Raw genomic sequence first — 14,076 nt, 5'->3', positions numbered from 1 at the left:
CGCAACTTCGGTTAGGATCTATGAGATGCGCGCGCAACTTCAGCCGAAAGACATAGATGCGGCCTTCGATTAGCAGATGTGCTGGAAGGTTAGGATCAGAACAGGTTAGGATCGGGAGGCAGATGCGCTGGAAGTTAGGATCTAGGGAGGCAGATGCGCTCACCGTCTCCTTCTGCCTCCCGCCGCCTCTTCTTTCCTGCTCACTCAGGCGGCGACCGCTGGAAGGTTAGGATCTAGGGAGGCAGATGCGCTCACCGTCACACTAGGGGAACCGGTTGCGTACCTGCACGAAAGTCTGTATAAGCGTCGGCCATCTTGCTACTCCTCTGCGACTTTGTCATCCGCCCACTGCCAAATCCGCCCACTAAAGTCTGTATAAGCGTCGGCCATCTTGCTACTCCTCTGCGAGTTTGTCATGCGCCCACTAAAGTCTGTATAAGCGTCGGCCATCTTGCTACTCCTTTGCAAGTTTGTCTAATGGCGGCGCTAGCGTCACTCTAGGAGGGGAACCGGTTGCGTACCTGCGTGGGTGGCCATTTTTAGCAAAACTGGCTATATTATCTCCAAAAAATATTGATGTTGACATGATAAACAACCAAGTGATTGCATTACTTCCTGGACAAAGCTGTGTCTTTCTGAGTACTGACTGTATTGATTCTGAAGACGAAAGTGAGAAACTTAATTTCCCATTAGAATATTTAAACACTATCAACCCTGCTGGATTACCACAACACAATCTTATACTCAAAGTAGGAACAATAGTCATGCTGTTAAGAAACCTTAACACTAAGCAAGGTTTATGTAACGGTACACGGTTGGTTGTGAAGAGCATGAGACAAAATGTTATCAAGGCAGAAGTGCTTACAGGATCCCATAGCGGTGATACTGTTTTGATTCCCAGAATTGACCTTACCAGTTCTGACCAGGAATTACCTTTTAAACTTAAACGACGACAATTCCCCATTGAGGCTGCATTTGCCATGACAATCAACAAATCACAAGGACAAACATTGGATAAAGTCGGCATTTACCTATCTGAGCCTGTGTTTGGTCATGGTCAACTTTATGTTGCATTTTCAAGAGTGCAGCGTTCATCTGATGTTAAAGTCAAGATTTTAAGTACAGCTCACCAGGGAGAACTCATTCAAGGACAGGAGAACATTTTCACAAAAAATGTTGTTTATAAAGAAATTTTTCAGTAACACTTTACTACCAATAAACTCAAAATTTAAGAATTCTAATAGCAGATAGGTAATAACAAGCAATAGGCACAGATTCACTCTACATCCCCACAAATTAGCGTCGCCAGTTGCTGCCTGGGGATGCAGAGTGAATCAGCACCCATCGCATTTTGCTGCCTCACTGTTGTTACCATTCTTTCATTAACGATTCTTTAGAGAATCGGGGGTTTACTGGTACTTGATAAAGGGCCTGTGTGCCCGAAACATGTTGTTTGAATAAACACTTTTTGCAGCTAGTACTGCTTCAGTGGCTCATTCACAGTTCCTGTTTTCCTTATGCATATTGCGACTACACCTGTGGCAGGGGTGTGTACTGCAGAATTGAGCCTACAAATTAACCCACGCTTAGCCATCTCTACTTTTTAAGCGTAACTTACAATTGATGCAACATGTAAATTGGTATATGTGCTTTAAAGTAGTTAGTTGGTAGCAACATCAAAATGCAAAAGTGGTGCAGAGGCCGGGTGGAACATAGTAATAGTAATCAAAGACCCATAGAATAAAGCACTAAAGATCATATCCAGAGTCTTGTCTAGTCCACTCTGCTGTGTTAGTGAATGAGAGCTTGGGGCCTGGAGGCAGTCGCGTAACTAGTTGTTACTGGGCCCCATAGCAAATTCAATTTAGGGCCCCAAAATATTTATGTTGGCCTATTTTACCAAGATATATTAAAATTGCTAATTAATTAGGGTCTCACTGGGCCCCCTACACTCCTGGGCCCCCCTGCAACCACAGGGTCTGCTTCCTCTATAGTTACGCTCCTGCCTGGAGGTAACAGTAAAATGTCGGTGGTTCTACAGACCAAACATCGAGCTGTACCCAAAAGAGAGCTTGATGTTATCAGACAATCCTTACTGAACCGGGAGAATATATTTTGGATGAAAATTGTACTTTAGAGTCCAGTGACCATGCAGATAAGATGCAGGAAGCAGGGGGGGGCAGGAGGTATTGGGGCCCCATGAGGCCCTAATTCATATCCAATTTCAATAAATATTGGTAAAACAGGTCAACCTCTAGATTTTTTGCAGGAAAAATAATTTGCTGTGTGGCCCAGTAATAACTAGTTACATCACTGGGGGTCTGTCTACCAGTACCCTAATCTAATCAAACAGGATCATGTCATAATCTCTGCTAAGATTCAAGCCAAGCAGATGGGTGTCACTTGCATACATGGTGCTGCCAAAGTTGTCTACATTGTTGTAAATTAGGGATGCAACAAATCCACTATTTTGGATTCAGCCGATCCCCCGAATCCTTTGCGAAAGATTAAACGGAATACCAAACCGAATCCGAATCCTAATTTGGGGTGGGAAGGGGAAAACATTTTTTACTTCCTTGTTTTGTGACAAAAAGGCATGTGATTAACCTCAAATTAGGATTCGAATTTGGTTCGGCCAGGCAGAAAGATTCGACCGAATCCAAATCCTGCTAAAAAACTGAATCCCAAACCGAATACTGCATCCGGTGCATCCATATAGTGGTTAAAAAACACTCTTACACAGGGGATGTCTGGGTGTTATTTCCCATTGCTTTGGAAACTTTGGGATTTGTATGTGTCTTTATGGCTGATATGGTTGATATTCACCCACATCAGGTCTATACAAGACCTCACTATACAGTAGAACCCCACTTTTACGTTTTCCCAGGGACCCACAAAATCTTCATAAAACCCAGAAAAGAGTAAATTGCAGGAATGATTGAATGGAGCCTTTCCAGTGCTAAAGTTTGGAGACGCAACGTCTTTTCCATGTACAATCCAGGTATGTAGAATCGGTATTTCATAGGCTATATTTATATATTGTACAAACGCCTCACTTATTAATTTATTGGATTTGGATTGATTTATAAAGTGTTCACACAGTTTATAACAAAGATATTCTAGGTTACAAATATTGTTCGCAGACCTGTGCTGATCTAGGTCTGGAATTATATTTTGTCTTAGATCTGGAATAGCACCCATTAGTTTGGTGTGGGTAACCTCCCAGTGCGATGCAGGTATGGGATCTGTTAAATGCAAACCTGTTATCCAGAATGCTCTGAATTATGGGAAGGCCATCTCCAATAGACTCCATTGCAATCAAATAATTCAGATTTTTAAAAATGATTTCCCTTTTCTGTGTAATAATAAAACAGTAGCTTGTACTTGATCCCAACTAAGATATAATTAATCCTTATTGGAAGCAAAATCAGCCTATTGGGTTTATTTAATGTTTATATGATTTTCTAGTAGACTTAAGGTATGAAGATCCAAATTATATAAAGATGCTTTATCCGGAAAGCCCCACGTCCCGAGCATTTTGGATAACAGGTCCCATACCTGTACCTTGTACTTGATCCAAACTAAGATTTATTCTTACTGGAGGCAAAACAACCCTATTGGGTTTAATTAATGTTGATTTTTTTAGTATGGAGATCCAAATTATTGAAACATCCCTTATCTGGAAAACCACAGGTTTCTGGATAACAGGTCCCATACCAGTTGTATAAAACTCCATCCTACTCTGCTGTCTCCATCTTGCTCCATTATAATCACTACCTACACTCCCTGTATTCAGCTGCTGCTCCCCAATACGGACAGCTTGGATATCATCCATGGGAATAAAATGGGAATACTGTAAGCTCTGTGGGCTCGGGGTGCAACTCACTCATGTTTCTGATCCAGTATAAGTGGTTTCACCCGCTGCCGTTGGGCATGAGCAGGAGAAAGAAATCTTTGTTTGCACATACTCCAGGTCACAAGTGTTTGCAGGAAAGAGAAGATGAATGACTAACATTTGTATCAGATGAGATCATGGATAAAAAAACGGAAGTATAGTTCAAGCGGCCAGAAAACTGAAGAGTTCTGAGAATTAGAAATATTAAATAGAAATATTTATTCTGCATGCAATGAACTCTTTATTTGTTCAAACAGTAGTTAATATAATATATATATATATATATATATTGCACCACGTATAAGAGAATAAATCTATGCCACGCTCTCTGTGGCCACCTTTCTTGGTGTTTCCAGTACATACAGACACTCTCTGCAGGACTTCTCCAAAAACCAAGTTAATTCCAAGCACAAACACATCCCAATCCCTACAGACCTGAGCTGCCTCCCTTCTCCTTTGATTCTTTTGATCCCGTGACTGAGGTTTCCTATCCTCTGCCCTCTCCACTTACAACTTTATCCCTTTATCCTGTACCCTCGTCATTATTATTTCAGCACTCTGCTCCTGTCCTTCTCCAGCTCCGACACATACTTTCAATTACTGTCTGGCTTCTGTAACTTCCGCTCTTCATTCACAGGGGCCTGTGTCAAGCCTGTTCTTCAAATACACTGGATCCTTCCTGACTAACTCTAGTTCCTCTGCTTCCACATCTCTCTTCTAAACCCCTGGCACATCTTGTCTACTCTCATATCACTTCCTTCTTAAAGGGGAAGTTCACCTTTAAGTTAACTTATAGTATGTCATAGAATGGCTAATTCTAAGCAGTGTCGGACTGGCCCATTGGGATACTAGGAAAACTCCCGGTGGGCCCAAGTGTCAGTGGGCCCACCTGCTTCTAACCTATTTCATGGTCAATACCTACTTCTGTATGGGAACAGATAGGCTAAATAGATAAAGAATATGAAATAATAGAATAGAAAGAAATGAGACTTGAAAAATAGAGGATGAGTGAGGTGAGGAAGAGGAGAAATAGTTTGGAGAATGGGCCCCTGGACTAATGTTTTCTGATGGGCCCCTGGCATCCCAGTCCGACACTGATTCTAAGCAACTTTGCAACTGGTCTTCATTATTTATTTTTTGTTATAGTACTGTAGAACCCCCATTTTTGTTTTTCAGGGGACCAGGCAAACATTATGTAAAATCCAGGAAAATGTAAAATCAGGGAAATGTGCTAAAATAACTTTTTCTTCAAGTAATGAAAGGATATAATCACAGGAGTCTGTTTTACTTTGAGATACAGGTAGGGGATCCATTGTCCGGAAACCTGTTATCCAGAAAGCTCCGAATTACGGAAAGGCAGTCTCCTATAGACTCCATTTTATCCAGATAATCCAATTTTTTTTAAATAATGTCTTTTTTTTCTGTAATAATAAAACAGTAGCTTGTACATCATCCAAACTAAGATATAATAAATCCTTATTGGAAGCAAACCAAGCCTATTGGGTTTCTTTGTTTAGATGATTTTCTAGTAGACTTAAGTATGAAGATCCAAATTACAGAAAGATTATCTGGATAACAGGTCCCATACCTGTACAATAGTTAGTGTGTTAATAACAAGGGTTAAAAGTGCAGTGTTAATGTTACACTATGGGGGGCATGTGCAAGTCTCTCAGTCACATACACAACCTAAAGCAATAAGTGATTGGTGCAGGACTGTATAAGGGGCAGACTCATTGCAATTGATACATTTAGTTGATACATTTCTTATCTTTGTCCCTGCTGAGCAAAATCCCTGAGTTTCATTACAGGCAGCTGTAAGAATTGATACAATAGTTGCTAATACTCCAGAGATGCTGCTGAGAAATTTATCAACCAAAGGGCAGATTTATCAAGGTTCGAATTAGAGGGAATTTTTGATGTAAAAAAATTTGAAATCCAAAGTAATTTTTTGGATACTTCGACCATCGAATAGGATATTACGACTTCGAATTTACTTCGACTTATATTCAAAGTAAAAATCGTTACATTATTCGACCATTCGATAATCGAAGGACTGTCTCTTTAAAAAAACTTCAACTTCAATACTTCGCCAAATTAAACCTGCCGAAGTGCTATGTTCACCTATGGGGACCTTCTACAATCATTTTCTAAGTCTTCACACATCAAAGTAAAATAGTTTGATTTTACTTTGATCGTTCGATGGTCAAATTCGGTGGAAAAAACTTCGACTTCGATGTCGAAGTATTTCAATTCGATGGACAAATTTCGAAGTATTTTTTACTTCGAAATTCGACCCTTGATAAATCTGCCCCCAAATGTTGCAAAATTGTAACAGTCCAGAGTCTGTACCTGAATTACTGAGCTGAAACACCAGAGACAGGGACATTCAACTTTAAACTCAGATTTTGGAAAAACAGTAAAAAATAAATAATGGAAAGTAAAGTCTGTATTTCTGGGGAAGAATCTGAAAACAACTGAACTGAAAAAAGTGTCTGAAAGGTGAACAACTCCTTTAAAATGAGGCGCATCCATTGAAATACATTATAAATTGGCGGGACCACAAATAAAAAATGTAAAATGCGGGAAAACTTAAAATCAGGGGACTTAAAATCGAGGTTTGACTGTATTAGCCTTCTTCTTTTGACTCTTCCCAACTTTCAAATGGGGGGTCACTGACCCCATCTAAAAAACAAATGCTCAGTAAGGCTACACATTTATTGTTATTGGCAGGGCCGCCATCAGGGGGGCACAGGGGGGTTCTGCACTGCTGTAACGGGCCGGCCCTGAAGGAGGGCCCGGCTGTGCTGCACTTTTCAAAATAGCCGGGTCCCCACTGACAGCGCCGAAGCCTCTCCTGAAGTTGAAATGCGGATGCGCCAAACAGCCAAACAGCCAAACAGCCAAACAGCCAAAGCCCTGAATCGGCGAAAAGACCCGAAGTCACTACAGGAGGCGAAGTTGAAGTCCTGAATCCTCGAGTGCAATTCAACTGAACACCCATGTGTGTTTTTTAATTTTTTTAATTCCCTGGCCACCAATGTATTATTTTAATGCTCTATAGGCCCCTGCATCAATGTTTTTTTTTTTTTAAAAAAAAATATTGTCTGGGGGGCCTGGCACCAGTGTTTTTTTTTTTTTTTAAACTTTTATAGGGGGCCCTGGCCCCAATGTTTTTTTTTTAACTTATAGGGGGGCCCTGGTCACCAATTATTTTTTTTAACTTGTAGGGGGTCTCTGACCACCATTTGTTTTTTTTAAAAAAAAAAATTTTATGGGGGGCCCTGGAACCACAGTTTTTTAAATTTATAAGGGGGCCCTGGCCATCAATAGCTTTTTATAACTTGTTTCCGTGGGGGTTACCATTTTTAGCGCTGTCTGTGTGGTCTTTAAACTGTGGTGTGGAGTGGGTGGGATCTGGGGTGGGGCTTGTGGGCCGGGGTGGGCAGGGCCCAAGGGGCCCTAAAAATTTTGTTGTATGGGGCCCCGTGATTTCTAATGGCGGCCCTGGTTATTGGTGCTTTTTATCACTCATCTTTCTATTCAGGCCTCTCCTATTCATATTCTAGTCTCTTATTCAAAACAATGTATGGAATGAATCAAATAAGAATAGGGTCAGGAAGGTTTTTATACTGATGCTGATACATTCCTGTAAACGGTGTCGGACTGGCCCGGCAGGACACCGGGAAAATACCTGGTGGGCCCTGACCCTTAATGGGCCCCCGCCGGGCCAGACACCTCTCCAGATCTCTGCAAAAAAAAATTTTTTTTCCCGCAGCGCCAACAGCGCAGCGCCTTCTGCGCAGCGCCTTCTGCGCATGTGCCAGGCACCCAGGCGCCTTCACGCTGGTGCGCGGAGCGGTGCCTTTGTGTGCGCGCACTCGGCATGTCACAGTAGGTGGCGGGGGGGGCAGAAGGGGCCCTGGACAGTAGTCCCGGTGGGCTGGGCCTCCCAGTCCGACCCTGCCTGTAAATACCAGGAACATGTCAGTATCACTTTAAGCTAATGGTCTAAATTACCCATAATATGATCCACTTTTGATACATCCACCAGGCTCCATCTGCCCAAATCTAATTAGGAAGAAAGCTGAACTTGGTTAACGACACAGATATGCATTGTTCTCCTTAAACAGATCCGAGGCTTGTGACAATATTCACAGAACTCCTTTCAGTATCTATTTCTGCTTTTTGGTTGCTTGAAAGAGAAAGAAAGCCTTTGTTTACAATTGAATTTTGTTCTACAAAAAGAGAAGTAATGGGTTCCTATTCAAAAGCAGTTGCCTCTTTTGGTCAGAAAATCAATTTTTAGCCAAAAACCTTCCCTGGGTTTGCTATTCAAGTGACTTGAAGACTTTGGGTACCATCTGAACTAAAAGAGAAAACAAATGTTAAATTCTATTATTCATCCGGTTACAATGAATGAGTTCTAACCACTTCTACTTGCAGCTGCCTTCACTCATTCAATTACATCTTGTGGCACCCGTAAACAGAATAATCGGTATGTTGGGGGAGTATATAATGAAATACGGTTTCAATCACTCACGCGGCACTTCGTATTCCGAAGTCGCCTGAAGTTTCCTCGTGAGGCAACTTTGGGCGACTTTGGAAAATGAAGCGCTGTGTGTCCCATGCCGCAGGCGATTTTTCATTATAGCCGGTGGAAGACGGGGAAGCCGTTCGGGGAGATTAGTCGCCCCAAAGAAGAGGCGATTGGTCGCCAGGTGACTAAATCTCCCCGTATAGTATAAGAAGTCGGATGGCACACGCTGTGGCAATTGTGCTAAAACATAAGTGATTTATTTGGATCTCAACACGTTTCGGAGGTTCAACCTCCTTTATCAAGTGTTAAAAGTGATAGTAATAAAGGAGGTTGCACCGAAACAGTGTGTACCATCCGACTTCTTATACTATATGGAATACTAGAACCAAGTTAAGCAGCAAGGTTTCTGGATAGAGCACCACAATACGGTAGCCGCAGTCTTTTGAACTATTGGATGTTACAGATAGTGATGGGCGAATTTGGGGCGCTTCGCTGAAAAAATTTTGAATTTCCAGTGAAATTCGCAAAACTGCGGTAAATTCACGAAACGGCGCCGGCGTCTCATTTTTGATGCCAGCATCCGTTTCTGACACCGGCGCAAATTCGCTGATTCGTATCTCTAGATACAAAACATGTTAGGACATTTGTTATTGCAGCAGTGTCTATTTTCACAAAACTTAGAAGCAGTGGGATTCCAACCCACACCTCCAGAGAGACTGCAGCCTAAATCCAGCACATCAGATCACTCTGCTACTGGATTCGAACTCTTAATTTAAAGGACTGAAGAAAAGAAAACCAACACCACATTGGCAAATAAGCGCATATAAACAAGTGGGGGCTTTATAGATGCTGTAAAATAGAACCCTGCAGCATGGAGGGTATTTGATCCATGATGACGGCACCTACAGTTCTATGGATGATGGCGGGAAAACATGTTTTTTTCAAAATGCATCCGTTAATAGTGCTTTTCCAGCAGGATTCTACACTGAAATCTGTTTTTCAAAATAATAAATAGATTTGTTTCTATTTAATTTTGAAATCTGACACGGGACTAAACATGTTGTTAGTTTCCCAGGTGTCCTCAGTCATGTGACCAGTGCCCAAGGGCTCTATTGACATAATCATTTTATTATAACCTGCTCCTAAATAAGTTGAATAGCGCAAGGTTTTTTTTTCATTCCCAGTGGCAGTTTTCTTTAAAGTGATACTGACACTCACTTGTCAGTTCTCTTTACTGACACTAGGGATGTAGCGAACGGCGGAAAAAATGTTCGCAAACATATTCGCGAACTTGCGTCCAAAAATGCGAACGGTTCGCGAACGTCGCAAACCCCATAGACTTCAATGGGAAGGCGAATTTTAAAAGCTAGAAAAGACATTTCTGGCCAGAAAAATGATTTTAAAGTTGTTTAAAGGGTGCAACGACCTGGACAGTGGCATGCCAGAGGGGGATCAAGGGCAAAAATGTATCTGAAAAATACATTGTTGACACAGCGCTGCGTTTTGTGCTGTAAAGGGCAGAAATCACACTACGTCACTCAGGTGATGTTTCTGGACACGGAATGTGAAAAAGCTCACACAGCTAGGTGGCACTTGGTTAAAGACTGGGCAAACAATGCCTGCAAGGTCAACGTATACAGTAGTGGATACGGAATATATTATTGCTGCTGTAAAAACATCACTCAGGTGATGTTTACGGACACGGAATTATTATTGTTATTTAGACAGAATGTGAAAAAGCTCACACAGCTAGGTGGCACTTGCATACCTCCCAACTGTCCCTCTTTTGACCACTCAACCCCCTGTCCCTCTTTTGTACTGGAAAGTCCCTCTTTTCTCTGCACTGAACAGCCAGAAAAAAACCAGTTTCTAACTTAATTGGCTTTTGGCAGAGAGCTCAGAACAGCTAACAGGTGCAAATAAGATACTTTGTAACAATTTTGACTCTGGTTGGTGCTGGTAGTGGTGAACTACTAGGAGGAGCAGCACACCAGTCCCACTCCCCAACACAGCTAGACTAATAGCACTGGGCTCTTATAGTAGCAAATTAAAAAAACAAAAAAGAAAATAAAAGCAGTCCTTACAAGGACTATTGGGTTATTACAGCAGTCAGCAGATGAGATCAGAAGAGATCAGTGCCCACAGCAGCTACATACAGAGCACTGCAGTAGAAGGTAGATTACTAGTCAGCAAAGCTAACTAACCTAAACTCACTGTCCCTCAAATCCCTGCAGAGTTCTGTCCCTACAATACAGAGCAGTATCAAGTAGATTACTAGCCAGCAAAGTTACTATCAACTGTCCCTCAAATCACTAAACAGCTCTCTCCCTACACTAGCTCTTCAAGCACACACAGGCAGAATGAAAAAACGCTGCAGGGCTTCAGTTTATATATGGAAGGGGAGTGGTCCAGGGGGGTGTGGGGGTGGTCCAGGAGGGAGAGCTTCCTGATTGGCTGCCATGTATCTGCTGGTCTGGGGTGAGAGGTCAAAAATAAGCGCCAGCTGAGGCGAACCCAAATTGCGACGTTCGCGAACATTCGGCGGACGCAAACGGCCGATGTTCGCGCGAATTAGTTCGCGGGCGAACAGTCCGAGACATCCCTAACTGACACTAAGAAAATATTATTCAAAATATTAATGTACATCAAAAGTTACCTATAGGTTCAACATTTTTCACTCCTAGGGCTTCTTTTGTCAGTAATTGTCACTTGAAGTTCCTAAACTGGATGTCCCTTCTCAACATGTCAGTTAAGCTCCCCATAGACGCGACGATTCTTCTTGCAGAACGACCGATTTTAGGGAAGCCCGACCAATCCTTTGAAATTATCGTGCGGTTAGTGGGATTCGAACGATCGTACATCTTATGATTTTTCGGCCGACATCTGTCAGTCGGTCCCAGTACAATCTATCTATGTTTGCAGGGCCAAGCAGGCAGCTCCCCTTTGTTTTCCTGGCAAATGGTCTTTTTAGTTGATGGTCAATTCGTACGATCATTCGGAGAAAATCGTGGTCTCACGATGAGGATCTGATCTTTTAAAAATCTCAACATCTATGGCCAGCTTTAGAGTTTTTAATGCTAGCAAACTGCTGAAGCTCAAATATGGCAGCCTCCTCAGAGAGGAACATTGGGGATCAGATGGGTTATGTAAAAGCATCTGTAAATACTTTTATGGCAAATTTACAGATAGCATGCAAAGACAATATCATGATAGATGTTAAAAAAGGTTCAATTTCTGTTGTCAGTACCTGTCTGAAGTCCATGGGAAGAAGAGGCAATTCTTTCTAGCATTAGGGTTTGGTGCCTTCTGAGCAAACAGTGTTATATGTAAAGGCACATACCTACCAACCAAAGAGCGGGTGGTTATTTGACAAGTCACACTTATGATGTTCATTTGAAGGCCGAATTGTAGTTATATAAGTAAAAGGTAGTGATTCTTTTTGCAAAAAACTTGGCAGCGGTGGGATTCGAACCCACGCCCCCGAAGAGACTGGAGCCTTAATCCAGCGCCTTAGACCGCTCGGCCACGCTACCCTCCGTTGCATCATATTGCTTGAGGTCAATTGCCCTTCTCTAAGCTGTTAGGAAAAAACTGGCAATGTTTCTTAGTTCTAGACGTTTTATTTAACCCAGAAGTGCAGAGCACATGAGATTAGCAACCAATCACCTTAAGCCACCTCGTCTGCTGATTGGCCAGTGTGCTGGGACGTTTCTTAATGAAAACTGTAGGCAAGTATGTTTGGCATGAGGCTTAGTCACTGTGGAAAAGAAGTGTATACTGTCCCTTTAAACATTAGCAGACAGTTGCCCGGCTAGCTCAGTCGGTAGAGCATGAGACTCTTAATCTCAGGGTCGTGGGTTCGAGCCCCACGTTGGGCGGTTGCTTTTTGAGTGCGCCAATATCATAAACAGACACTTGTGAATAAGGTATAAGGTTGCTGTGCACAGGTCCCCCCTGCATGTGATCCAACCAATTGGCCTGTGTAATTTCAACCATGTTGGTGAAAGCAAAGGGCCTTCCTACACATTTTGTTTTTCTTTTTACAGCCCCCTGCTAATTGTAACAAAGCATTGCAGTTTGGAATATTGGGAGTGGCTGGGCACACTGACAAAAGAAGTCAGACTTGCTAAGTGATTCTGATCTGATTCAGCCAGACATTTCTGTATATCATAATAAAACAGGCAAGTCACAGTTTTACCAATATTTATTGAAATTGTATATGAATTAGGACCTCATGGGGCCCCTATACCTTTTGGGCCCCTCTGCAGCCACTGGGTCTTCTTCTTCTATAGTTACACCCTTGCCCCAGCCTCTCCATTGGTGACTGTAACATTCTATTTAGAAAGCCACATTCTCTCTGCGACACCCTCAATGTTTGATAGAGCGGGAGGACGCCCTGGGTAACATGCTCTACCTTCTGAAAAAAGATGTTGATAGCTTACTCCTAGCACATACCACTTGCGTTGTCGATATAAGGGAGCAGAGTGGCAACAGAAGTCCTCTCCTTTCCGCTTCTGTGGAATCCAAAGAAAAAAGCTAAAAAAAGAGGCTTGAGTTTGAGTTTGGAGTTCCACCTGCAATTTAGATACATAGTGCCTGTTGTGCTCCAGATGGATTAGCACCTCCCTTAGCTTTACCCTTGCTTCTAATTTTTTTTTTTTTTTAAACTCATAAGACAAGTGATGGTCTTCTGCCGGTAGACTTTCCTTTCCATCCAATGACCGTAAACCGCAGTAGCACATTTTTCTTTCACCAGAAATGGAGTGCCCTGTGCACCCACCAAACAAATAATGAGGAGGTAAGGTCAGAGGCCTCATTGTAGAGACAATCCTTGGTGAATAATACGTTGTTGCATGGTTACGTGAGACAAATGTCTACAGATGAAAAACTCTGGTATTTCCACATGGTTGAGGCCACACCAGGTTGCCCAGGTAGCCATCGTCTCTGTGGCACAATCGGTTAACGTGTTTGGCATTTTCCTGCTGTTTCTGTGCCGTGAAAGATTCTAGCAATTCAGTAATAAACGGTGGCTATTCTTCTGTTGCCGGAGTTCATGTAGGTATTTATGCCACCTACATGCCTAGTATTAAAGGACAAGGAAAGACTATTAATCTATGTCCCTTTACCTAATAGAGAGTCCCAGCCTGTACCTGATTGCAAAAATAGTTGTTCCAAAAGCAGCTTCTGTTTCTTGCAGTGCCTTCTGGAGTGTATTGCTATTTCTCTCTTCTCTGCACCAACATTTTCTTCTCGCTGACGTAATAAACATGGTGCCAGTGAACTAACTGCGCATGTGCCAAAACAATTTCTCCCCCTGGACGCGAGCTTATCTAAAAAGCTTGTGAGCTGTTATAATTTGCTACAAAAACAGCAATTAAATGTGCATGCGCTGCCTTCCCATCTGAAAAACTGAGCAGACTAGCCGGTCTTGGTCTTGCTGTGAGAGCGTGGAATCCTGGGAATTTCAGCTATAGTTCTTCTGATCACACAAATGGCTGAAGATAGAGCAGACTTTTAAAAAAGGATGATACCACCAGAGGTATGTCTATCAATAAAGATATCTTCATTAATGCACTTTCCTTGTCCTTTAAATCTCTATGCAATTCACGAGGTGCTTGGTTTGATGTTCATTCTTTCCCAGCTT

At 42.3% G+C, this 14,076-nt stretch overlaps 2 non-coding genes across 2 annotated transcripts; one reads left to right on the top strand and one right to left on the bottom strand.

The window, feature by feature from the left end:
* Window positions 1-11,883: 11,883 nt before the first annotated feature.
* Window positions 11,884-11,965, bottom strand: trnal-aag. The gene has a single exon. It is a non-coding gene; the product is annotated as a tRNA-Leu (tRNA).
* Window positions 11,966-12,237: 272 nt separating this feature from the next.
* trnak-cuu lies at window positions 12,238-12,310 on the top strand. Its single transcript has one exon. It is a non-coding gene; the product is annotated as a tRNA-Lys (tRNA).
* The last annotated feature ends 1,766 nt before the right edge of the window (window positions 12,311-14,076 follow it).

Source organism: Xenopus laevis, chromosome 3L (genome assembly GCF_017654675.1).
Source record: "Xenopus laevis strain J_2021 chromosome 3L, Xenopus_laevis_v10.1, whole genome shotgun sequence".
Lineage (NCBI taxonomy): Eukaryota > Metazoa > Chordata > Amphibia > Anura > Pipidae > Xenopus > Xenopus laevis.
This window is presented reverse-complemented; position numbering and strand designations above follow the sequence as displayed.